General features: G+C 37.0%; 1 long non-coding RNA gene across 1 annotated transcript; it reads left to right on the top strand.

Annotated features, from left to right (window-relative positions):
- The first annotated feature begins 3,250 nt into the window (after positions 1-3,250).
- LOC308185111 lies at positions 3,251-14,789 on the top strand. Its single transcript, XR_013943124.1, has 4 exons — positions 3,251-3,753; positions 4,984-5,083; positions 9,922-10,036; positions 11,202-14,789. It is a non-coding gene; the product is annotated as an uncharacterized lncRNA (long non-coding RNA).
- The last annotated feature ends 10,434 nt before the right edge of the window (positions 14,790-25,223 follow it).

Raw genomic sequence — 25,223 nt, 5'->3', positions numbered from 1 at the left:
CATCTTTTAGAGAAGAAAAACTGTTAAGTAAGTCAGTGTCTTACAGATGATCCATTTTTCAGTAAAACTTGGCCACTGTACCTTGAAATATAGGGCTTTATCAACTCTGGCCTTTGGTAATCTATGTTTTAAATTAAAGCACAACTCTTTTCAAATCAATATAATGAATTGATTTGTCCACATTTCAAGCAGGACTGCTTTCTTTGGATTTTTGGTATTGAATTTGCACTGCAGTTAAGGCATCTTTTCTGTATAATTAAATCTATATTTGTTGGCTTCTTCACTGAGTTGAAACTGAGTTTAAAAGGCAGTAATGTAAGCTACACAAAAAAATGCAAATGTATTACTTTTTTATTTTTTAAGATACAGAGATACTCTTTCATGAAATACAACAAATGAGAAAGCAGGGTATGCTGTGTTTTCATTAAAGCTATTTCAGTTGTTTTAACTAAATAGCTGGAAAAATTGATGTTGCATTTAAGGAATACCAAGGTTTACACAGAAATATTTAGTTACTTTCAGTCAGCACTTCTTGTTTTTTACCCATTTCTTTAGTGCTGTTTTCAACCAGGCAAAGAGCGCGCCTAGACCTCCTTCTAGGCGCTCCTCAGCTTTTACGGTATTTCTGTATTATTAAATTCTTAACTGCAGCAGCAAAACTCACCTAAGAGCAAAGTTAAACTGGCTGGTTATCAGTAGAGCTCCAGATAGACTGTTGCTACCTGAGCTAGGTGATGTGAATCTAGTACTGTAACGATGCTATGCGTGGTGCACTGTGTATTGAAGTGGTGCTTGGGAAGCATGAAAGATTTGGATGTTAGTGCCTATTCATGTCAAGGAAATCACAGCAGCAAACGGTGTACAGAAATCAATGCAAAAATTAATAGTTAATCAGGCATTTTTGTTTGCATGCAGATTTGAAGGGGGGGAAAGTGAGGGAGGTATTACAAACATGAAGAATTATTACATATGGCAAATTAACACCAAAGCCCGAGAGCCTCAGTCAATAGAGGGTGCTCTTGAGACTAGAGATAATAAAAACCAATGGATCAGTCCAATTTCTGAGGATGCAAAAGAACCTCTCAGATAAAAGGATCTGATATGTAAACAATTCAGTTTTTAATATTATATATGTACCGGTTCAATTTTATAATAAAATACATGGTTTCAGACACAAAAGCTAGAGAGTACTTATTTACCTGATTTTGTATACGCTAGTGATACCAAGAACATGTGTACATATATATGTACATATAGAGGAATTGATGCTTTTTTTCTTCCAATAAATCAAGTAGAATAGGCTAAAAGATAGCAAATCAAAAATATAAAAATACAGTGTGTATTTCTATATGTGCATATACACAGATACAATATGCATTTTCTTTAGATGCAGATACTAGTTCTGAATTTGTCATCTGAATTTAAAGTTAGTCTTAAACGTGTACAGAATCTTTACAGTTCCTGAACTTATGTGTGAAATAGTTGATCTTTGTAAAAGCTAAATAATATTTTGTTTTTGAAATGGCAGTTCAGATGGTTTGTTTAATTGAAAACTGACGCAAAACAGTACTTGTCAGGGAAATCCTTTAATCTCATTACTATGGAGGAGGCATTTGCAAGAATGGAAAAAGATAAAAACAAGTTAAAGTACCATTTAGTAGTACCTAAGTAGAATATTTGGGTAATCTCTAATTATGTTTAAAAAGCACAAAGAAAATTAATGTAGGTATTTGCATTGATTACAAGGAGACTTTAGGATATGTTTTTACTGAGGAGAGGTGTTTGGTTAAAAAAAAAAGGCATAAACAATAATTACTGAATGTTCACTGAAAAAAAAAATTGTTATATAGAAAAGAAGAAATTCAAATACTTTATAGGCACTAGAACTAGAAAGCCTATACTAGAAAGTCATACATATATATAAAATTATATAGAATTATATAATATTATATAGAATCTTATATCTTATAATATCTTACATAGAATTTTGTTCATGAGCCCAAGAGTTTATATGCAAATTCCCCCCCCCCTTCCCCCTCCAATTGTGTTTAAACATAACACACAGCAGAGAGGAGAGATTGTAGCTCTCTTTTAGGATCATAATATATACAAGTAAGACTCATAATTTTCAGATATATAAAGTCTTTATGTAGTAATGCCAAAACAGTACCTTTAATAGTATTAATACACATGGTATTTGCTAGAATCTTGAAAACCATATGCTACAAAACCAATTAATCCTATCCTCATTACTGAAGTTTTGCTTCATTCTCGTTTAACACTGTTCAGTGTAGTGTATTCTACTTATAAATTAAAATGGGCTTCTGGGAAAATATGATACTTATAGCAACCAAGGATAAGGCCCCTTTCTGTAAATTCTATATAAATGCTTGAGTTGATAAGTATTGGTTCAATGGTAATCTATTTTAACTATTACAAAGATAATGTTGCAATCAATTATTATGGGAACACAGATTTATTCAAAACAAAGAATGGGATTAATTCTATTTTGGAAACAGTTCAAATGCAGCATGTCGCTAAATGAAATACATTTACAAAAACAATTGCATGTAATTCATGGTCGGATTGCCTGAGAATCTGCTAATAGCACGAAGAAAAAGACACCCAGTAAAATCTTTTTTCACTCAGGACATGCCAAGTATGCATATGTCTGTCAGCTTTTGATTTTGAGTATGTACCTACTCTAAAACTAGGCCTTTATGTCATGTTAGTATAAATTAACAGCACAACTACTTAAAATCTTTAGTAGAAGTTAATCAGATATAATCTTCTCTCTGTTTTACTTGAATTCTACCATCCATGTGCATCTATCTGAGACAGGAGCACTAAGACCAGCTTTTACATGCGTATGTAGGTATGCTTTAACCCTCTTTAAGACTTTCACCTTTTTCTCTCATTTGTGATAACAACCTATTTGCTCTGAATACCTTCATGTACTTGGGAGCAGTAATTTGAATTTGTTGTCTTTTTCTTATTTAGAATCTTGAATTTGCTTGAATTTGCTTATAACTAGTATTTTTTGCTTACAACTAGTATTTAAGGCATACCTCCCCCCCCCCCCCCTTTGGACATCCTACTTTTCATTACTTTGTTACTTTGTGTTCTAGTTGCATCAGAAAATCATATTCATTGGTGGTATTGTGCAAAACATGTTAAAATTGTGCTAAGCTAAGGGATATTGCAGTGTGTCCTCACCAAATGAATCGGGCTTTGAGATTTCAAGTGATTAAGAACTTTATTGATTATGGTTAAGTAAGTATCATGTAAGTATCATGTTCATGTAGAGGTGGCATGAGTATCCTTGATTATAGAAGAGTTATTATGGAAGCACACACTACCTGCACAACAGCACTGTAATTATCTGCATAAGGTGTTAATACCTTAATTAAAAACTCTTATAAGTATGGTCAGCTGTTGTATGATATGAAGTAAAACAGAGCTGAAATACTTAATAAAATAGATAACTATGTATTTAATAAAAGCTTTTGCTTATTGTGGGCCCTGCATTTGCTGTAGAGATGAGAAAGGGTTTGAATGTTTAAAAACATTGCCACTAGAGGGTACACGTAGCACATGAATAGCAAAAGTGGAAAATTTTTTGCTACTTGCATGCTTCACAAGAGCAGAGAGAAACGTGTCTGAGGAATCTTATATGTTTAACATTTCAAGGAGCATTCAGAGGTTTCCAGAGCATTTCTCTAAGCATCTGACTCTACAGCTGACTGTACTCAGGTTGGATTTAAATGATAGTTTTCTTTACTCAAATCCTCTGAAAAACAAGTTGTCATTCTGTTTATTCTTGCAAATCCAAAATAGGCTTAAAACTATTTAAGAGTACTTAAAGTAAAGAAGAATTTAATTTACTGTGATAGTTTAGGTATTATTCCCTTTTGTGCTCTGAATTTTGTAGGCTGTTTGCATGAAATATGACTAATCACTGAATGTTCAGAACTTACCTATAAAGCTTCCATAAGGATCTCACTTTCCCTGGGTACTGGAGTGTAGGTATTGTGTACCAGCAGGGTACATATGGTAGAATGAAAAATGGAAATGTAATAGCAGGTGATGCATGGGGTTATGGACCATAAAATACTTTACATTTTTAAAATTACCCAGTAATTTGATTTGTTGAGTGTGCTTATTCTGATCTGTTGTGTTTGATCCTCATTCCTGCTCTGGTGCACAAGTATAAGTTATGTGGTGTTGCCCTCCATCTGCTGAATTAAGTTTTAGGTTCTTATTACACATGTAATAAGAGATTAGGAATGAATATATCCAAAATATTAACAGACTTTATGGGTCTTTATACCAGTTAATGTGAGGCATTCTGATCACTGTTTAGTATTTTATTTTCTGTGTCTTTCAACTAGTCAAAGGGTCTCCGGTGAAAGCAAGATACGTGCCCAGAACCTGTTACAGGTTATGTGAAATATATGGCATCACGTAACATTAGTTTTTGTATGCTGTTCTTTGGAGGCCAATATGCTAGGTCTGGGGACATCAGCCGTAAAGGTTTTCATAGTAATGTGACTGCTGGTAGTAGTAACCAGACTAAGAATGAAATAATCTCTGTGCATTCTCTTCTATGACAATGTCAATGAGGATAATTGCTAGGGACCTGTGGCCGGAGGGGATGGGCACAGAGAAGTTGTATTGGTATCTTCCCATCTGTTGGCTCTGTCCAGCAGCAGGTTCCCTTTCTCCCTGTGTCTTGGCATCTTTGCTTTGCTGATGCCAACTACCAGGGCTGCCTTCTGACAGTGCCTTTTGTAAAGAAAAGGAAGTACAATTAAACAAAGAAACAAACAACTCTAAACTGCAGATAATATTATTAAGAATAATATATGTTATTGATATTATACAGTTTGATAATTTCAGTGAATTTTCTCCCACTCCATTCTCCATCTAGCTAAATTCCAGACCATCTGGTATTATGAATATCTCTACTGTTAAACTTTACAGGGATCTCTAAACACCAAAGAAGAGTTGAGCAATGATGGAATTGGTCTGCATCCCTTCTACTCTGCGTAAAGGCTTGCTGTACCTAACATGTCTGTATGCGGTATGTAAATTTTGAGCTAAAGCACCTCTTCTAGGGCTGAAAGAGCAACTCATTTCATCAAGCATTGGTTCTGCAGCCATTCTTTGGAGACTGCAAGCTCCTGTTAACCAGTGCCATACGTAGTGGGTTTCTTGATGTGGAACAGATCACTGAGTGCACCACATTTGTTTCACATAAAACTTTAGAACATAATTGGTTATGTCTTTCATCACTATCATCTTACGATGCATGTTTATTTGTTTTATGGAGTTGAAAGGCTCTGTGTGTCCTTACCAATAATCTTGAATCATTCAGGCCACTTGTTTTGGGTTGTTTGAAATACTTTGTAAGCAGCTGCAGGTACAAACGAGAGGGCTAAAAGAAAAAAAAATCAAAACAATAGTGAGTCCATTAAAGACTGTTAATGATATGCATCATTTTTTCATGAGAACAAAGCAATCATTGGGAAAGAGTAGAGACAGGGAAGATGAAAGCAGGAGGCACATTTTCAGCATGTTAGGAAAATGATTGAAGAAGATTCAAGAAATTTCTTTGCTTCTCCGCTTTACTCCCTGTTTGGATGGTTGAAGGAAAAAATATTTCTTGGTCCCTTCTGAAAAGAGTCAGATGTTGTCCTTTTGCAGATTTTCTGTATTTTTTGTAATGTCATGATTTGCATTAAAATCTTTTGGGAGACACAAAGTAGCAGAAAAAAACAGCTGTCAGAGAAAATCATTTAGGAAAAAGGGGAGAGAACAGCAAATGCATTAACATGCCTTTCACCTGTATGCTTCTACTCCTTTTTTTTTTTCCCCTGCTTTTCTTCTCACACCTGCTTCACATGGTTTGTCTTTCACTTAGTTCAGCCATGATGATTCATGATCACCCTATACACGTTTTTTCAGGATCTTAGTGAAAATAAGTGTCTCACATGCAAATGGTGCTTTAGAATACTGCCCCAAAAGCTGAGTCAGACCTGTGAACTAGAGAGGTCATTCATCTGAACTTTGTGTTACGTGGCTGTTGGAACTGAAAGGGTGAGGGGAGAATTCTTTCAGAGAATGAACTGCGCTGTGATTATGGAACTGATTAAGCTTTAGTGACCTCTCCACTGTCTTGCTAGGGAGCCATGATCTGGCATTGCTAAACAGTATGAGGTCTAGACAGCATACAATTCTCCAAATCTGAAAAAAAAAACCACAGTAGCTACAGTATCTAAATGAAATACAGTAGGATACATTAATATATATAAAATATTCTGTGCAATTTCTCTGTACAACTCCAAATCAGAAAATTAAGGAAAGGAAGAGACTGAAGACAGAATGAAAGGAAGGTCTGTGCGACTTTGTAAAGTTGTGCAGTCCATCAACACCATTAAGAGGCTTTTATATTAGAACCCTTCAAAATGCAGTCTGAAAAAAGCTGTCATGAAATTTTGCCATGTTCTGTTTCCCATGTACTATGCCCTTTAGAAATCAGAACATATAGATTAGCACAAAGGATTGACGTTGTCCCAAATGAAGTTTTTTTTTTTTTTTTTCTCTTTGTAATAACAGAATAAATATTTCAGGAGTTTTGTGCCAAATCTAGGCATGGGCATGGGACATAACTGAAGGTAGTTGTAAACTAGACCAGAGACCTGAAGAACCTACCATTTAGTGTCTAGTGAATGCTTTGTGGCTACATTGATGCCGTAGTGTGCCTGAAGATCACTAAGAGTTATAACCTGTTCTTAAACAAAAAGAGACAAGTTTTTCGGTGTGTTGGGAATAATTTTGCATACAGTTCTTTCCCCAGTGCTCTAATATTTTTTTACAGAAACAGGATGGCTTCTTAGCCATATTACTCGAGACGTGCTAGGGTTTTACCCAGTGCAAATCAGGATGGTTCAAGAAAGTCATCTGTTGCGCTCCTGTACTTTGTGTAGTTAATTAATTAGCTGTGCCATCTGTATGTATAGTGTGTTTTTTTTTTTTAAAGTGCTTTCCAGAAGCATGTGACTTATCATGTCTTTTGTAAACCTGCAGATATTGCCATGTGCTAGCAATTTAACCTAACATTTGCAAGTTGATGGTTTAACAGTTAAATTACTGGTGTGATAATTGCACTATGGGGTCCTAGAATGTAAAAGTAACTTAGCTACAGCTAAGTCCTTTTGCTAACATGAAAAGGACATCTGGCTGAATGTAGTTAGTCTATATTAATTCCAGATTTTTACTTTTTTAAAATTTGTGTTTTCTGTAGAGGTCCACATGTGTTTCTTGACCCCATCTACATAAAATTATGTGTTCTCTGAAGATGTTTCATGTCTGATTTTGGAAGGTCTGGAACAATCTATAACTGGATAGTAGAGAGTGCTGATCCCCTAGTAGAAAAAGACACAGAATATTCTACTGAGACCTTTTAGTCAGCTATGACATTACACGTCAAAGGATAATGCATTTTGGTGGTAGGTGAAGTGATAAATAAACTTTGCCAAATTATTATGATGTTTTTAGAATTAGCTGACAATATTAAGATCCTTAGGTAAGATGTTATAGAGGTGAGATGATCTGTGCTTGTTAGAAAGTTGGTAATAGTAAATGGATTAAAAAAATATGGTGAATCATTGCATAGAAATTCCATCATGATTAATGTAGAAGAATTTAACATATTTGTCCTTTGAAATTATTAATAACTTAAGATTGTGAAGATTGGTATAAAGTCGCAGTATTTTAGGTCCTTAACAGGATCATATGGGGGAAAGAAAGTGGCCTTTTTTACTGAACACACATCCATTTTATTTGAAAAAGTGTAACTATTACAAAACTTATTAAAACAATAGGATTGTTTGCCTGATTGCTAATGTTGTTTTTATTAGGAATGCATATGATCAGAGCATCTAAACTGCATTATGATTAATGAGGCGAGGCAAATAAATATTTTTGACTTGTAGGTTCCTTTACTAAACCTGCTTTTGTATTAAAATACCCATTGCAGACTTCTTACAGGACAATTTAATGTGGTGCTATTATAAATGAGTTGAATGTGCTCTGCGTTAAAAGTGGAACCTGGAACAGAGCCAATATTTCCTCATGCTTACTGTGTCATGCCTTTTTAGAGGGAGTCTGTCTTGTTCAGGCATACAGTCTTCATAGCCTCACTGAAAATATTAGTTACGGTTTTCTCTCTAGTGTGAGATTGGAGTTGGACATATGAAAACAGGCTTTATTGTTCAGACTTGCCTCCAGAAAGGAAAGGTACTCATAACCATTAATCTTTTTTCCTTCCAGAAGAAAAACTTGTAAAGTTCCCATGCTGTGACTGTGAGGCTTACTATTTTACACCTCACCTCCTAATTCTCTGACACAGAGATTGACTGTAACACATTCCCAGCATAGCTCCACAATATCTCTCTGGCTTTGGACTGTTTTTGAAGAGAAAGGTGCCATGTTACTGCACTGCAGCCAGGCCTGGATCTCTTAGAAAGAAATCCAAGCTCAAAAAATTTTCACTGAAGGCATTTGGCGATGGTGTGGTTGCTGTCCATAAGTTTTTCTGTCTGGACTGAAGGCATACCAGCTGTGTAACTGTGTGTATATGGATGCCTGGCCTGTGGCTGTAGAATCCCACATACTTTTCCTGCAGCTTTTTTACCTGGCCAAATGCTTGGATTCTTGTGCATCAATGTTCAGGAAAGTTGGAAAACCTTGACAAGAAGGAAATAAAAAAGAACTTAAAAAGAGAATAAGTCCAACTGTCTCTCGAAAAGAGCTTTAAAACATACTTTGGAGTTTTTTACTCTTGAGAACCAAAAACGTGCTGGATTGTCTGCAGGCATAAGGGAGTATCATTTGTGAGTAAAAAGAGATGCAAGCAAGTTTGTGGACTTGCTGCAGTACAGTAAGAAAAGCAATAATTTCAGATTGTAATGAAAATTAAGTAAGTCTCCACCCCACACCCCAACTGCATAGGTAAATTCATTGTGAGACCAGTTAAAGTAGGGTAAATAGTTCCTTTACGTTTCTATTCAGTTTTACCTGCCTATGCAGATTTTCCCATTGCTTTCTACCTACAGAGAAAGGAAACTGACTGATAATGAACTCAGTGAGTATCTTTAACCATAGGAAGGGAGTTATTGAACCAGAATGTGGAGATGGGTTCTTCACACAGAACAATCTGAATTAGCTTTCAGAATACCAGAATTGCAGTGGTCCAATCACACTTGATTCCTTCTCAGTTCTGATGGCCTTGTGAAGGCTTATGTTCTTTGGTCAATATTTTGTTAAATTCTGTCCACTCTATTTGTGAAGACCTGGATGTTTCTTGCATTGATATAAATCGGTGGGACATAGGAAACAGGACTGAAAAGTACTCTCTGGGTCATCAAGTACAGACTTTTGCTATCACATCCATGCACATCATATAACCCTGTTCATCAGCTTATCAAACTGTATCTTAGAAATAGGCTTATTTACCCTCATGCATTTGTTGGATAACTGTTCTGGAATGCTGTTCCAAATTTGACCCTTCTGAAGGTCAGAGAGAATGACCTGGAGATCCTGTTCTTTTATCTAATGTGAAACTATAACTACAGAGAAAATCACTTTTAGAGTATTTATGTTTCTACTTAAGATTTGCTCTTTTTTTTTCTTTTTGAACAAATTTTACAAATTTAATGGTTTTCTAAACTTCTGAGAATTCTCTGACACTCTTTTTTTTTTTCCCTAACATGGAGCTAATAGAGCCTTTTCTTTTTCCCCCTCTGTTGACCTCTGATTCACTGATACACCTTCCCTCATAGCAATTTAAAGCACTGCCAACAAAAGATGCTTTGCCATGTGTTGAATCTGTCAAGCTTTTAACTAGTTTCTCCTCAGGTGTCCATTGAAGATGAAGCAGGTTTTGAACAAATGTGTCTCGGGGACTGTTTGTTAGCTAATTTTTCATCTGAGTTTCCAGCTGCACCAGCAACCTGACTAAGGAAAAAAGAAGGTGATTTTCAAGACAAATCCTCTCTGAAATAGAATAAGCAATGCAGTGTTTGCTATTTGTCTTTTGAGATATATTACTTTAACCAATTACCTTCATCTGTTGCTTTGTTATCTCTACATTTGTTTAAGTCAGCAGCAATACACAATTTGACTGAAAATATAAGTGCACATCTTTAAAGTGCATTTTTCTAGTATTTCCTAGAAATCAACTCCAAGACTTCAATTTCTGCCATAGGGGTTTTCTAAATGTGAAAAAATCTTGGGACAAAGGTTATCCATAAAAAGTTGGCAGTGTCTAGTAAACTTATAAGTAGTTATGTTTCATTATGAGATAATAAAGATAATCAAATAATTTGTGTTTCAAATGAGTGTATATGGAAGTAAAATGGGTAAGGTCATATTCGGGCTTTCCTTGCTAATGCCTCTAGATAATGTTCTTTCTGTGTTAAATCAACATTTTCTTACACTACTGTTAGACTGACTAAATAATCCCTGTAAATCATCCACATAAGACTAAAGTCCAGGGAAGGCTTGATGCTAGGAGTTAAAAGTTACAGATGATAAAACGTTTGTCATTCTGCTTGGCTGTAGGCACTGCTTGCAGTATCCTACCTGTGACTTATATAGATCTTGTAGTATGTGGGTTTTCTATTTTACTTTGGAAGATGGAGGTCTTCAGAGGTTTTTTTGTTTTGCTGTTTAGTTTGATTGAACATTGCTGAATAGTATAGTCAATTCATTTGGACTTTTAGTTCTTTGATCTCAGAATTCTGAGAGATCTAGCTGCTTTACCAAAAGTGAGGGTGTTTTTTTCTTTTTTCATTTAAATGTTTGAGTGGTGTTACGTAGCAGGTTGAGCCATGTAAGCATTCAATGTAAGCTTGCGGATGGCTACTAAACAGCAGAACTATGATCAGTAAACTGTTTTGATATGCCATTTTCATCATTTTTATTAAATTCTTATTGTAGGTTAAACTATCGTAGATTAGTTCCCATTGTTTCTTTAAATTTATATCTATATTACCGTTATATTGTTTAGTAACCACCCTACACCTTAAAGACCTAACCACCTGTATTCTGTGATGTTATTCAAGATGTTTTCTTCATGTTTATATACTTTCACCAAAGTCCAAGTTCTCAAAATAACAATCTCTCTCTCTTCCTAGAACAGAATTTGGGCATGCAGAACATTTTTCATGGCTGTTTCTCAAGCTGTACCCATTCTATACTGTTTGTCTGGATGATCCAACTCTGTGATTTTCTACAGCACATCTTATAAAGGCTAGAATTCAACTTTGAAAGCAAACACTTATTTACTTACTTTTCAGAGGTGCTGGAAGGTAACTTTTCTTAATGTTTTGACTTTAATAAACTGCATGCTTCTTGTTCTCATGAGTTTTGCCTTCTTTTTGAGTCAAAATACAAGTAAGATTTCAGCATTAGGTATCAGACATCCGTTTGTACCTTTGAAACTAAATTATAAAAAGAGAACAAAACCAGTTTCGGGGATGCTGTATCACAGAGCTGTTAAGAAATTCTTTTTCACTAGAGAACTGTGATCATGAAGCAACAGTTTTGCTTTCTGAGGTAATTTAAAACGAGAGTTTACATGAATCTAGCTTTTTAGTGAGTGGGATACAGTATTGGATTGTATTATTATGTACACAGAAAATGCAACACACTTCATTCTAGATAAATAATGAAAATTAGCAGAAGGAAATAAAAAATTAGAATTAAGATATATATTCAAAGCTAAACATGTGCGTCTGCTTCTGCTAGACAGAGAAATATATTCTTTTGTCAGCTATCCAACCAATGATTTTCGTATTATTTGTAGTCTTGTGAATGGCTGCGTTTATGGTTCAGAATGTCCTAAGTTAAAAAAACAACAACAACAACAAAAACCACATATGTCTTACAGGACATTTGTCTAAAGTAATGATTGCAATAAACTCTTTCCAACTTTAAAGTATATAGAATGGAATTCCAATGAAGAGTTAATAATTTCTTGTATCATCTTAAAGGGTAATGTAAACATTATAATTAATTCATTAAGATAATATTTGTAATAAACTTTTGTGGCAAACAGCAAAATATAAGGTCAATTCTCTTATATGGAAAATTTGTACTTTACTGTTTTCTTTGGGTTAGGAAATGTCAGGAATAGGTTGTAAATTGTATATTCCCATTATTGATTTTACATATGTAGTGTGTTGTATAGTACCTAATTCTTCTCTCTCTCATGTATTTGATGGAAATGAGGCTCTTTACTGTTCTTACCATGAACATAAACTTCCTGACATAAAATTCAGAGAAACTGCTGGTTTATAGTTCCAATCCACTTTGCTGTTTGTAAAGAGTTCAAGTTGAAATGGATATACTTCTCAAGACAGAAACTGTCATCTTGAGGCAATGGAAACTGATACAGTAAATGTGGTAAGGTGTTGTACATGAAGTAGATACTCCTTATGCAATAAATATTCCTTGAACAGTAGTGGCTTTCATTTTTTGCAGTTTAATGGTTAATACGCATGGCTAACTGTAATCCTTTTTCTTTGCAACTTTTAGCATCTTTGTTATCCTCCTTTAAAAAGAGAGATTTTGAAAGGTGAAATTTTGGATACAAATTGATGTTCCTGCTGTATGGATTGCAAAGATGATGGGGAAGATATAAAAGGATTAAAGTTAAAATGGAGTAAATACCCGAAAACAAAGAAGGCTGGGAAAAATGCAGAAAACTTTAAAGGTTAAGCTAAGAGGTAATCCCAAAAGCTAAACAGGCTTATAGTCCCTTTTTCATTACTGTATGTAAAGAATGTCATACAGATGGGCTTTAATTGTGCATGTTGGTGCATGAGCTCCCAGAAGGAAGGATGAATAAACTACACTTTTTTATTGTACTCGTTGTTATTTAGAGTAAAGTCATAGGAAATTTTGTTTTCATAGCTTTTTGACCTCTGTATTGGGTGTAGGTGGCTTTGGTTTTGGTAGTAGCTGGGTGCAGGGTGAATGCTGGGTCTGTGGGACTGCTGTGTGAGGCAAGGCTGGGGCTGCCCTGTGCCGGACACAGCCAGTTCCATCCGGCTCCAGCGGCTTCACTGCAGGGCATGGCCGGGCCCTGCTGCCGAGATGGCAGCGCCTTGGGGAAATGGATTTAAGAAAATACTGCTGTGCAGTGTGTGAGAGAGATGAGGGGAAAAAGTCTGAGAAACAGCCCTGCAGACAGCAGGGTCAGAGAAAGATGGGACGAGGCACTCCATGGTGGAGCAGATACTATGGCAGGAGGTTGGAGTTAGATGATCTTTAAGGTCTCTTCCAGCTGGAGCCATTCGATGATTCAGTGATTCTAGGCATTTCCCCACAGCCTGTGGAGATGACCGTGTTGGAGAAGTTATCCATGCTACAGTGCATAGAAAATCTGACGCTGGCGTAGGTGGATATGTCCTGAAGGAACTACAGCCCATGGAGAGACCATGGTGGAGCAGGAGAGTAGTGTAAGCAGGACGGAGCAGCAGAAAGGAACTATTGTGGACTGACCACAATAATCCTATTCATAGAAGAGCTGGTAATGAAGTAGTGATGGAGTTTTCATATTGCCATGTTATTGATAGGACACAAATAGAGTTCAAATAATTTTGAAAATTTAGTATTTGCCATTATTACTAATGAAATGTTACGAGCAAAAGTGTTACAAGCTCAGGCCTGGGAAAGAAGAAGTTTGGGCTGGGTGAAATTTTTTTTTTTTTTTTTCCCTTTGTTTCTCACAGTCCAACTCTGTTTCAACTGGCAATACAATAAATTACTTTTCCCCAAGTTATATCTATTTTGCCTGTGGTGGTAACTGGTAAGAGATCTCCCAGTCTTTATCTAAACCCACAAGCTTTTTGATCTTTTTTTTCTCCCACCATCCTGTTGAGGAGGGGGAATGAGAGAGCAGCTGGGTGGTTGTGTGATGGCCAGCCAAGATCAACCCACCATGACTTCCTTTATGGGCTTTTGCAGTATGACGTGTTTTAACTGGCTGGCAGTAATCTACTGTCTTCCTATACATCAACAGATATCATAAATATGAAGGGCTGTATTTATAGATTTCAGAGATTTTTATTAAATATTTAAATGTTCACATGCTTTTTGTGACAAGAATTGTAATCAAAATAGAAAAAGACCACTACAAGTCTGTCTGAATTTGTCTCTGCCTGAAACTAGGGGAACTGCAATAATATTTTAACTGCAGAAACACATTCACTCTCTTTAAATAAAACTATTAAAATTCCTTTTCTGTGAGCATTGTTTTCCATAATTCATAAGAGACTTATTCCATGTTATATTAGTGAAGATCCGCTGTCCTTTGCTTTGTTTCTATATATTTTCTGTGCTCTCCCTGATGTATTCCACAGGCTTACAGACAATGGACAGGAATTGCTTGTCTCACTTCATGCTATACCACTCCTGACAGCATCCTTCTTCAGTAAGGCTTTGACATTAAACATCCTTTATGAATAGTTCCTAGCACTTCAAATGTTTATTTTTACTGGCACTGGGAAATAATCTTTTAAACTGTCATTAAGTAAATCAGCACCAGTGACTCCTTGGGATGGGTCAGCTGTGGGCACAGGCTGAAACTCTCCATGGGAATTCTGTATGCAGAATTTAATGATCCCATATAGCTGTTTTTATTAATATGTCTTAATTCCCTTCCCTTCCCTTCCCTTCCCTTCCCTTCCCTTCCCTTCCCTTCCCTTCCCTTCCCTTCCCTTCCCTTCCCTTCCCTTCCCTTCCCTTCCCTTCCCTTCCCTTCCCTTCCCTTCCCTTCCCTTCCCTTCCCTTCCCTTCCCTTCCCTTCCCTTCCCTTCCCTTCCCTTCCCTTCCCTTCCCTTCCCTTCCCTTCCCTTCCCTTCCCTTCCCTTCCCTTCCCTTCCCTTCCCTTCCCTTCCCTTCCCTTCCCTTCCCTTCCCTTCCCTTCCCTTCCCTTCCCTTCCCTTCCCTTCCCTTCCCTTCCCTTCCCTTCCCTTCCCTTCCCTTCCCTTCCCTTCCCTTCCCTTCCCTTCCCTTCCCTTCCCTTCCCTTCCCTTCCCTTCCCTTCCCTTCCCTTCCCTTCCCTTCCCTTCCCTTCCCTTCCCTTCCCTTCCCTTCCCTTCCCTTCCCTTCCCTTCCCTTCCCTTCCCTTCCCTTCCCTTCCCTTCCCTTCCCTTCCCTTCCCTTCCCTTCCCTTCCCTTCCCTTCCCTTCCCTTCCCTTCCCTTCCCTTCCCTTCCCTTCCCTTCCCTTCCCTTCCCTTCCCTTCCCTTCCCTTCCCTTCCCTTCCCTTCCCTTCCCTTCCCTTCCCTTCCCTTCCCTTCCCTTCCCTTCCCTTCCCTTCCCTTCCCTTCCCTTCCCTTCCCTTCCCTTCCCTTTTTTTTTTAAAGTGTGAATAACCTTTGTCATTTGTTTTTACCATTTAAACACTCTGTCCAGATGCTGAAAAACAATTTCATATTTAGTGACTCATGACAATGGCTATTAACTTTATATCTGATCATAAAACTGGCTTAGCAAACAAGTGAAAATGAGTTTTGGGGTAGCTGTTTAGTCCTTAGTGGCTATCTGTCCAAATCACGGAGCAACAGTACCAGACAACTTCTGTCAGTCTGTGCTCAGGAGAGGTCCAGATCAAGAATAGCAGCGGTGTTATAGGTCAGGACTGAAATGCATTGGCAGAGCTCTGCAGGGAAGCTTGTGTAGCATCTGCTAGTGCTATGTCTGGCATTCTAACCACAGCTATCAATTCCTTACTTGAACAAACACAGTAGATACTCACCCCAAACCTCAGAAAACCTCCTCTATCAATCCACCGAAAAGAAGAGAACCTTAAATTCAACAGGAAAGTTAAAGATACAGATTTCAGTTACAGAAACAAAACTGCTTATGGAGAGGAGGAAAAAAAAACCTGTGGATTGACCACTGTGTGTAGCTGGTGCAGTTGCAGCTTTTCCTCACTATTAACGGAACATTTAATTAAAAAGTGAGACTAGGAGCATAGCTGTAAAAATGCAGGTATGTTTTGCATCTTCATTGGTGCTTACAAGAATAACACTTGCAAATGGATGTTTAGATAGTTTGTCTGATATACAGTGTGCAAATTGGACTCTTTTTACAGATATAGTATTTATTTTAAAATTAATTAAAAGATTACTGCATTCAGCTCTGGAGCCCCCAGCAGAAGAAGGACATGGATCTATTAGAGTGAGTTCAAAAGAGGGCCATAAAGATGATCAAAGGGCTGGAGCACCTTTCTTATGAAGAGGGGCTGAGAGAGCTGGGGCGGTTCAGCCTGGAGAAGAGAAGGTTCCAGGGTGACCTTATAGTGGCCTTTCACTACCTAAAGGGGGCCTACAGGAAAGCTGGGGAGGGACTTTTTTTCAGGGAGTAATTACAAGGGAGTAATCGATTTAAACTAAAAGAGGGTAGGTTTAGATTAGACGTAAGGAATAAATTCTTCACACAGGGGATGCTAAGGAACAGGTTGCCCAGAGAGGTTGTGGATGCCCCGTACCTGTCAGTGTTCAAGGCCAGTTTGGACGGGGCTTTGAGCAACCTGGTCTAGTGGGAGGTGTCCCTATGTATGGCAGGAGGTCTGGAATCATATGACCTTTAAGGTGCCTTCCAACCCAAAGAATTTTATGATTTTATGAAATACGTGAAAGGATTTGAGACAGTACTATGTACTAGAGTAAGAAGTTCAAAAAAGGGGTTGTATTCATAGATGAGGAAAACGGTAGTACTATTTCAGCAAAATACACATCTTAGTTACTAAAAACTATTTTGGAAGTGAAAGAAATGGAAATAGAAGTGTCGCTATCTTTCTTCCACCTCTTGTTGTAAACTGCAGCAAGAGTATTCTGAGCTCTGCTCTAATTTTTGAATAGTGACCAATATCTAAAATATGAAAGGAACATTTAAGATTGCACTAGTTTAATAAGACAACTAATTTTTAACTGACTTTTATGGTTTTATGTAATGTGTATTTGTGTCTTCATATCAGTCAGTCACTGAAAACTGAAGTTTACTTACGCTATCTTATGAAGATTTATGATTTCTCACAGTCATATGAGGGATGCATGTTTATCTTTCATGTTATCTTTCATGTTTTTCAGACAAAACTCAATGATTAAATAGAGTAGGATACAGTTCTTATTATCTTACATTTTCCCCTTGAAGGATGTGAGAGAAAGTAATGAATACATTTGTACTAGTGTTTGTGTCTATTATTTCTAGACATGGGGCTTTGTCGTAACTGAAATGATCCTTTCTGACTCAATATTAATTCTAGCTCTCTGATACAGTAAGGTCCACTTTCAGATGCATCCTCATGGTAGTGCTGTCTGGTAGCATGCATGGAAGTAATAGTTATAAATATAGGCACTGCATCAGACTTGTCTGTTTATGAAAACCATTTATGAAGGGCCTTGTTGCTGCCTCACTATAACAAACCTTCTGCTTAGAAAACGTTCTGTGTTAAGAAGAACAGTCCATGTAAGCAATAGGATATATGTGCTCTTCTGGATAACTAGGAATTTCTCTGGGAATACCAGTGGAGAGGATAGCTCTGCCGTGGTGTTGCTTCAAAGAAAATGGACTGGTGACCCCAAAGACAGTGGACCACAAGGTGGGAAAATATGCAGAGGCACAAAACCAAATATAAAATTGTCTGGATCTTGAAACTGCTTTGAACTGTTACCAGTAGTTACTGAAATTTATGGAATGGGTCATGTCGTAGATCCTTGTACGCTGTTGCAATTCCCTGTGTTTTTCATTGTGAACTGTTCTTAGGATATTACAAGTTAGTATGTATTAAGAAAGAAATGGCAAATACTGCTGTGGAAGGTGCTGATACTGAAAAAAGTTGCTGAGATTTTTGCCATGTGTTGTCTAGGTATGTTAGGAAAACAAGCAAGGTGGATCTCAAATTTAACTCAAATTTCCAATGAAATTGGAAGCTTTTTCTCTGGACATACTTTTCTGTTTAACATAGGACAAGTTTTTAAACTTTCATCTTTCTTCTAGTACTGTCTGTGCCTGTAAACAAATAAGAATGAAGTGTAGTTGACAATGGATGGATGTGCTGGAATGACTCAGTGTAGACCAAGATGGCAATACAGGTCCCTGTGTTTATGTATGTAGGTAGGTTAAAAAAGTTTATGCAATTTAAGGAAAGAAAAACTACACAGAGCTGTGGATAAGGAAAAGGAAAAAGTGAGAATGTGGACTCTGTGTTGTACACAGGTTAAACTGGAGGAAAATCTGAGGGCGATAGTAGATTATTTCATCAAATAACAGTGAAAAGCAAACAAAAGTCTAGGTTGCTTAAATAGCACTATAAAATATAACACAGGAACACTAGTTTCATGAACCTGCATTTGGAATTTTTCACGTTTTGCCATGTGCTCTAATATAATGAAAGGGTTATAGAAATGTGGAAAAATAACAGAGCACAGTGAAATTAATACAAGGACTTGAGGAACTGTGTGTGTTTATGTGTAGAAGTATTATACACACACACATATAGCTATGTGTTCCAGAAGTACACATGCATTTCTCTGAGAAACAGTGATTACAAAGGTACCTCCAGGATGTACAGGATACAGGTTCCCCACTGGGCGACTCCCAGCCCCCAAGTCCAGTATTTATTCACTAGTGAATGGCTTATTACATTAATTCTGGTTTAGAATTTGTTATATTTTCTGTATATTGCTTATTTACAGACCAGGAACAGCTAGCTGGTCCTTTCCTATTTAGTTGGATAGTTAGGGGTGACCTTATCGCACTCTATAGGTACCTTAAAGGAGGCTGTAGTGAGGTGGGGGTTGGTCTATTCTCCCACGTGCCTGGCGACAGGATGAGGGGGAATGGGCTAAAGTTGTGCCAGGGGAGGTTTAGGTTGGATATTAGGAAGAACTTCTTTACCGAAAGGGTTGTTAGGCATTGGAATGGGCTGCCCAGGGAAGTGGTTGAGTCACCATCCCTGGAGGTCTTTAAAAGATGTTTAGATTTAGAACTTAGTGATATGGTTTAGTGGAGGACTTGTTAGTGTTAGGTCAGAGGTTGGACTCGGTGATCTTGGGTCTCTTCCAACCTAGATGATTCTGTGATTCCATGATTAGGAAGTGCATAAAAAAGGAGGTAGGTCTTTTTTCTTACCTGAGAATAAGCCAAAATTGTTAAGTCAGAAGTCTAGTAGGACTGTGGTTTCAATTTGTGCATATCAGCTTTCGATGTTATTCTCTAGAAGCATGAGAATGACAGCTCTTAGGCCTAGAGGAGTTACTCCTCTCTTTTTTTATTGCATAACAATTCTGTAGTTAGTTTTGTCCCACATATGTTGCATATTCTTACTATTCTGAGTTGCAAAGACCTGAGCCATGCCTTTTGGCATGTGTGTTTCTTTTTGAAGGAAGACTGGTACAACTCTGAATGTGTAAGAGTTGAAAAAAGTAAAAAGATTAAACACAACATGGCAATGTTGTTCTTACCTTACAATTCAGTCTAGGAACTTAAAACCAAAGCAAAACAATGCAACCCCTTTAAATAATGGGCTGTTTTGTTTTTGCATTGCCTACTGTATGCGTGATTTCTTATTTCTGAGTTTTCTTTCATTTGGAAAGCGTTGGAAAAAGAGAGCAAACATTTTTAGGGAATTATTTACTGATATGATAGTATTTGTAGATTTTCTGTCAGCTGGTTTAATAAGGATTTATTCCCATCCACCCCTCTGTTTCTTTCTTTCTTTCTTTTTTTTTTTTTAAATACATATCTACTCTGTAGACTGTAATGGTTTCAGAAGAAAAACTCATTATGGTTTATCAGCTATGTATGTATTTTAGGCACTTCTAAAAGTGACTGAAATGGCTCTTTTACAGTAATTAAAATATCTCAAATCTAATGAGTACATACAAAAGAAAAGATTGGTACGCATTCAAGTGGCAGTAAAACATTATTTTCTGCTGCTTAGAATAAGACCTTTGGTATTTTAATCTACCATTGATTTATTCACAGTCACTAATCTCAAAAGTCTGGCTGTTATTTACAGTTTCAGAGCTATGTCACTATTCACTTTGAACTTTTTGTTAACCTTTTTGTTGTTATACGAATCCAGAATATTAATTTACTTTAACATAGAGGCAGTAAAGTTTTCAATGTGTTCTGTTGAAGAATATCTCTAAGCCACGCTTTAATTAAACTAATGATAGATACTGAACAGAATTGGTCTGTCTTCAGGTGTCATTAATGGGAATGGGGCTGAAAGCCTTTCAAAAAACAGTCTTTGTAACTTTGTTGACCTGAGTGGTATGTAAATCAGCGTGCAAACAGACTGTACAGGTTCCTTTGGAGCTTTTTCAGGAGGGAAAAACCCTAAAGTTATTAATAAGTGCTAACTTTTTATAATTTTAAACCTTGGAATTTCTGATATAAGAGCACATAGTATAAACTGGCCGTGAATTAATCATAGAGAACAGTTTCTAACCATAGGAGATAGAATTAAATAGAAGGTTTCTGATTGTGAGCAATACCAGAAGAAAGCATCAAGTGATCTTTCTGGTGAAACCTGATTGGTTTATGAATTACATATCATGCAGTGTTTTGTAATTGCAAAGCAGTGGGTTTGATGACTTAGAGTTCCCATCCACTTCTAAGCAAATAATTTGCATTAGAGGGGCAAAGTGTAGGTCATTACTTTGCTTTACAAAGATAATCAATTACCGTGTCCTTCCGTCTGTACCTTTGACACATTCTCTTTCAAAAAAAAAAAAAAAAAAAAAGGACAAAGATATATTTGCATCTTCAATTTTAGAAATCCATTCTTACATTGAGAGTAAAAATATAAATTTTAACTCCTAAATCAGAATGTATCATTGGATCAGAATGAAACTCGCGAACTCACAGCCTCTTCCAGCAGAAAAAAAAAAATATACAAAAGCTGTGAGAAACAGAAACAGTAGGCTAGTAGTGTAATTAGATAAATGTTAACTGCAAAACCTCTGAAATCTTTGTGTGAAATAAAACAAAGAAATTTGAATCTGGATATGACATCTGGTACATGAGGACTTTGAGATCACAAGAGGAAATGGGAAAAGACATGTGGGTGTAGGCCTAAATTATTTATGTATTATGGTTGCATCTATACAGATGACAATGTGCCATCACTGTTCTCTGGCACTGGCACACTTTCATCTGTGGTATTAAATAATCAGAATGCTTCTTGGCATGAATATGGCTTGTGCCAAACAAAGACCTCCCCAGTGTCGTCCCGGGTATGATTTGGCCGTCAAAATAATCTCAATTGCTAGAATAGCTGAGGCGGTTCTGCTTTTGCACACTCCTTCTGGCACAGAGCTTTAATATCATCCCAGACGGCTTTGTGCCATACCCCAGGCCATTCCAGATGCACCTTTGGCATCATGCAAACCTCACTCTTAGGAAGTGCTGTGAAGTAATATTCTGATTTTTCACAGTTGGACAGCAAAAAAAAGTCTTGGTATTAGGGAGGCCAGGACATGACCACTTTCTTTGTAGTCTGCAACAAATTGGTTGACAAATGAAGGGGTTTCAGCTCTGGCCAGCTCACCATTCATCCCTCACCACCTATGCCAAGATTGACTTGCTACCTCTGCCAAGACCAATGATCAGACACTTCCACGCACTAAAGCAGAGGCAGGCTATATACAGTGCTGATGTATGATTAAAAATAAAAATGTCTGCCACAACTGTCATTTTTGAGCAGCTGAACACATATGCTTGCCCTGTTCTGAAGTGCTTGGGATATTCAGCTGGGAGACCTTCCCCGACTCCTTCATGAAGCATGATTTTAAGATACCCCTCCTCCAAGGTACCATGACAGTGCTGGATGTGTGGTCATAAGACCTGAGAGAGGGCCTGTCCTTGATTCTGCTTTTATCACTAATGTCATGTTACTCTAGTGACACATTTTGGCCTGGAAGCCTCAAATGATGAGTGAAAATTAGGTTCTTTACTCACAATGTAAGGGGGTTTGGAATAGCCAGCACTATGAGGTGTGACTTACGAGAGGAAGACACTATTAACAGGTTGTCAAACAAGTCTCCCTTGTCCACTTTTACATAAATGCCAGCATCAGCTTGGGAAAACAACTTCTAGAAATCATCCATGTCACACAGTAAGGTGTCCTCTCCGGACTAGAAAGGGAGGTTTTCTTCCTATTAGAGAGGTTAGCTAAGGAGGCCTGAGAAGACAAGGCATCTACTCAGCAGAAGTGGCAGCAACAACGCCTTGACAAAGTTATTTTTTGACATAGAGTGGCAGCAGCTGCAGGCAGCATTTGGCACTATGTACCCAACAGAAGTGACAAATCTTGATGGGACTTGGCATGGAACAGATTACTAAATAGATGTGGGGTAAACTGATGTGTGGCTTTTTGAGAGAAATTGAAGGGAGATTGACATGTGGTGTTGAAGAGAGGTGTGTCTGAGTACAAAGACTGTAGTATGTTTATTCTAGGTTGTTTTCCAACTAAGATATTTGTTTTGAGTGAGAGAAAATTCACTAGAATACATATGGTCTGTTCCACATTAGTGGATCTTAGTGACCAGAGACCATTCCTTGGTACCTTTATTTTACAGCTATAATTTATGGTTTCCATATCCTTCTGTCTTAGAAGCCAGAGTCACTGCTGCATTATGCGTTAAGTGATGCGCTGGGCTGTGTTGTTGTGTGTATTTCTGGTAAAAGAGCTTACCTGTGTAGGCTGTGCAGAATGCAGCAAACTGTGGATACCATTATGGCATTGGGATGCTGGTGTCAAGCCTGTACCTTGGTACCTACCACCTGAAGATCTCATGTGAGTCTTCATTGTTTAACTTGGCTGTACTTTGCCTTATTATGTAGGAGAAATAGATGGCAGGGAACCAGGAACTGAGGCCCAAGCCAAGCTCTTCCACAAATGCTACATGGATTAATGTATTGCTGTGAGCTCAGAGCAAGAACTAAGGACTTTTTTGGACTTTTTTTTTGTTTGTTTGTTTATTCGTTTGTTTTCTTTTAGAGAATATGTTGCAGGGATTACACAGGAGTGTGTGACAGATAAGCCAGAAGTGGGTTGTATGCCGAAGGGCATGTGATGATGAGGTATACAGAATCACAGCTGACTGTTACACTTTGGGATAGTCCTGCTGAAGTGAAGTACAGATGCAACCCAAAAGAGCTCAGAAACATTGCCTCCAGGTGGAAAAAACAAACAAACAAACAAAACCCTCAAAAACAACAAAACCCAGCATTTCCATCATGTGTGCTTTCTTGTTCTCTATGTAGATTTAGTTTGATTGTCCTGAGTGAATCAAACAGTCTTCCACATTTTCTGATTCATCAGTAAAATAGAACAAATAGAACAATTTGCAAATACTTTTTTTTTTTTAAAGTGCACACTCTACCCCTTTAATTTCTTTAAAAACAACAAAAGTTTTTAGGGGATTGAGACAAGGATGTTTTCTTTTCTCTTACTTAGTCCTGTTTGTAATAGTGCTTGGATATAAAGAATTTAACAGCATTGGTGAATAATATTTTAGGCACTAGTTCTTTAAAGAAATGCCAGTGAATAACATAAGTAAGCCACACATGGAAATGAATGTGAATACTAACGGCATGAAGTCTAAAGTAATGTCAAAAGGTAATGTTTGATGATTAAAAGTTAACATAATTATCTTTTTCTCTGAGTTGAATTTTTATAATAACCTTTGTGTAAAAACATTAGTACTTGGTATTCTAACATAGAGCTGCATAAAGGATATTTTTTTCTGTAGTTTATTTTTCATGATGCTAATGTTTTCTGGGAACCAAATGCAGCAAGTTAGTGTGATAGGACTTGTTTTTCTATTTTCAGTGAAATATCTTTCTCTGACCTTGTATTTGGATGAAAAATAGAAAATACTGAAGGACACATAGGTTACTTTTTTATTTTTATGGTAAAAATCATAGAATCATAGAATCATTTAGCTTGGAAAAGACCTCTAAGATCACCAAGTCCAACTGTAAATTAGAAATAATGGAGTATTTAGCATTTAAAAACACAAAACACTCAGAGTTTTGATGCTGATTCTCCCACAGATTTAGAATGTAACCATATAACCACAACTTGCAATGCAGCATGATAATGTTCAAGGCCAGGTTGGATAGGGCTTGGAGCAACTTGGTCTAGTGGAAGGTGTCCTTTCATGGGGGTTGGAATAGATGGTCATTAAGGTCTCTTCCAACCCAAACCATTTGATTATTCTATGATCATGCTAGAAATCCCTAGTTTAGTACCAGTTCAGTCAAATACCATAATGATACACTAGTTAAGCCCAGGTACTGCACTATTATGATACTAATTATTTTTTAGCAGGTTAGTTATCTTGGGATGGAAGACTAGTCATACTTTTCATCTCTTAAATTGCTTTGTTCAGTTTTGGTTTGACTAGTTCTAATGCATTGCTGTATCCTTAATATTGTTGTTTCCCTCTTTTCCTATCCATAATTTGGGCTTAACTCCAATCACCACATCAGAAAAACACTCAGGTTAGAAATTTTTAAAGACTTGTACAGATCATATATGGTCTGTCTCTGTCCTTTGAGAATTCTTGAAAACATCAAATGTCCTTTAGACAATGTTTCTGTTGACCTGTAGAGATTCTTCATAAAAAATCTCATTTGATATATTTCTCTCCATATACATTTTTGGAAATTTTGTACCTGTCTGTTGCTAGGTTCTATTGGCTTTGTCACACGTCCTCATGAATACATTTAATGATTTGGTTTTATTTTTCCTGAGTGAGGGGCTTAATTTTTAAGACCTTTTATTGTTAAATATGAAGTATAAAATGAATTATTAATTTTTACAAGATATTCCAACTGAGGGTAGATAGTGCTGTATATTACTCTGTGAGCTTATTTTTTCTCAGTAGGTAATACTTACTGAATAAACTTGGTTAATACTGGAACTTACCATATTTGAAGTAACCTGTTTAATTTGGATCTCCAGTGATTAAGAAAACACTGAAGTTTGCCATAAACAACCTAAATTGCATGGATCTCTTAATGAGTGATTTTTTTTTTTAATTGTGACTTTATTTAGACAAAGTGATAGGTGAACTAAAGCAGTAGTATTACTAGACTTCTTTAATAATAAAAACACTAGTTTTATAG

Source organism: Anser brachyrhynchus (genome assembly GCF_964034855.1).
Source record: "Anser brachyrhynchus genome assembly, chromosome: Z".
NCBI lineage: Eukaryota > Metazoa > Chordata > Aves > Anseriformes > Anatidae > Anser > Anser brachyrhynchus.
The sequence above is the reverse complement of the archived record's forward strand: the minus strand, read 5'-3'. Positions and strand labels throughout refer to the sequence as shown.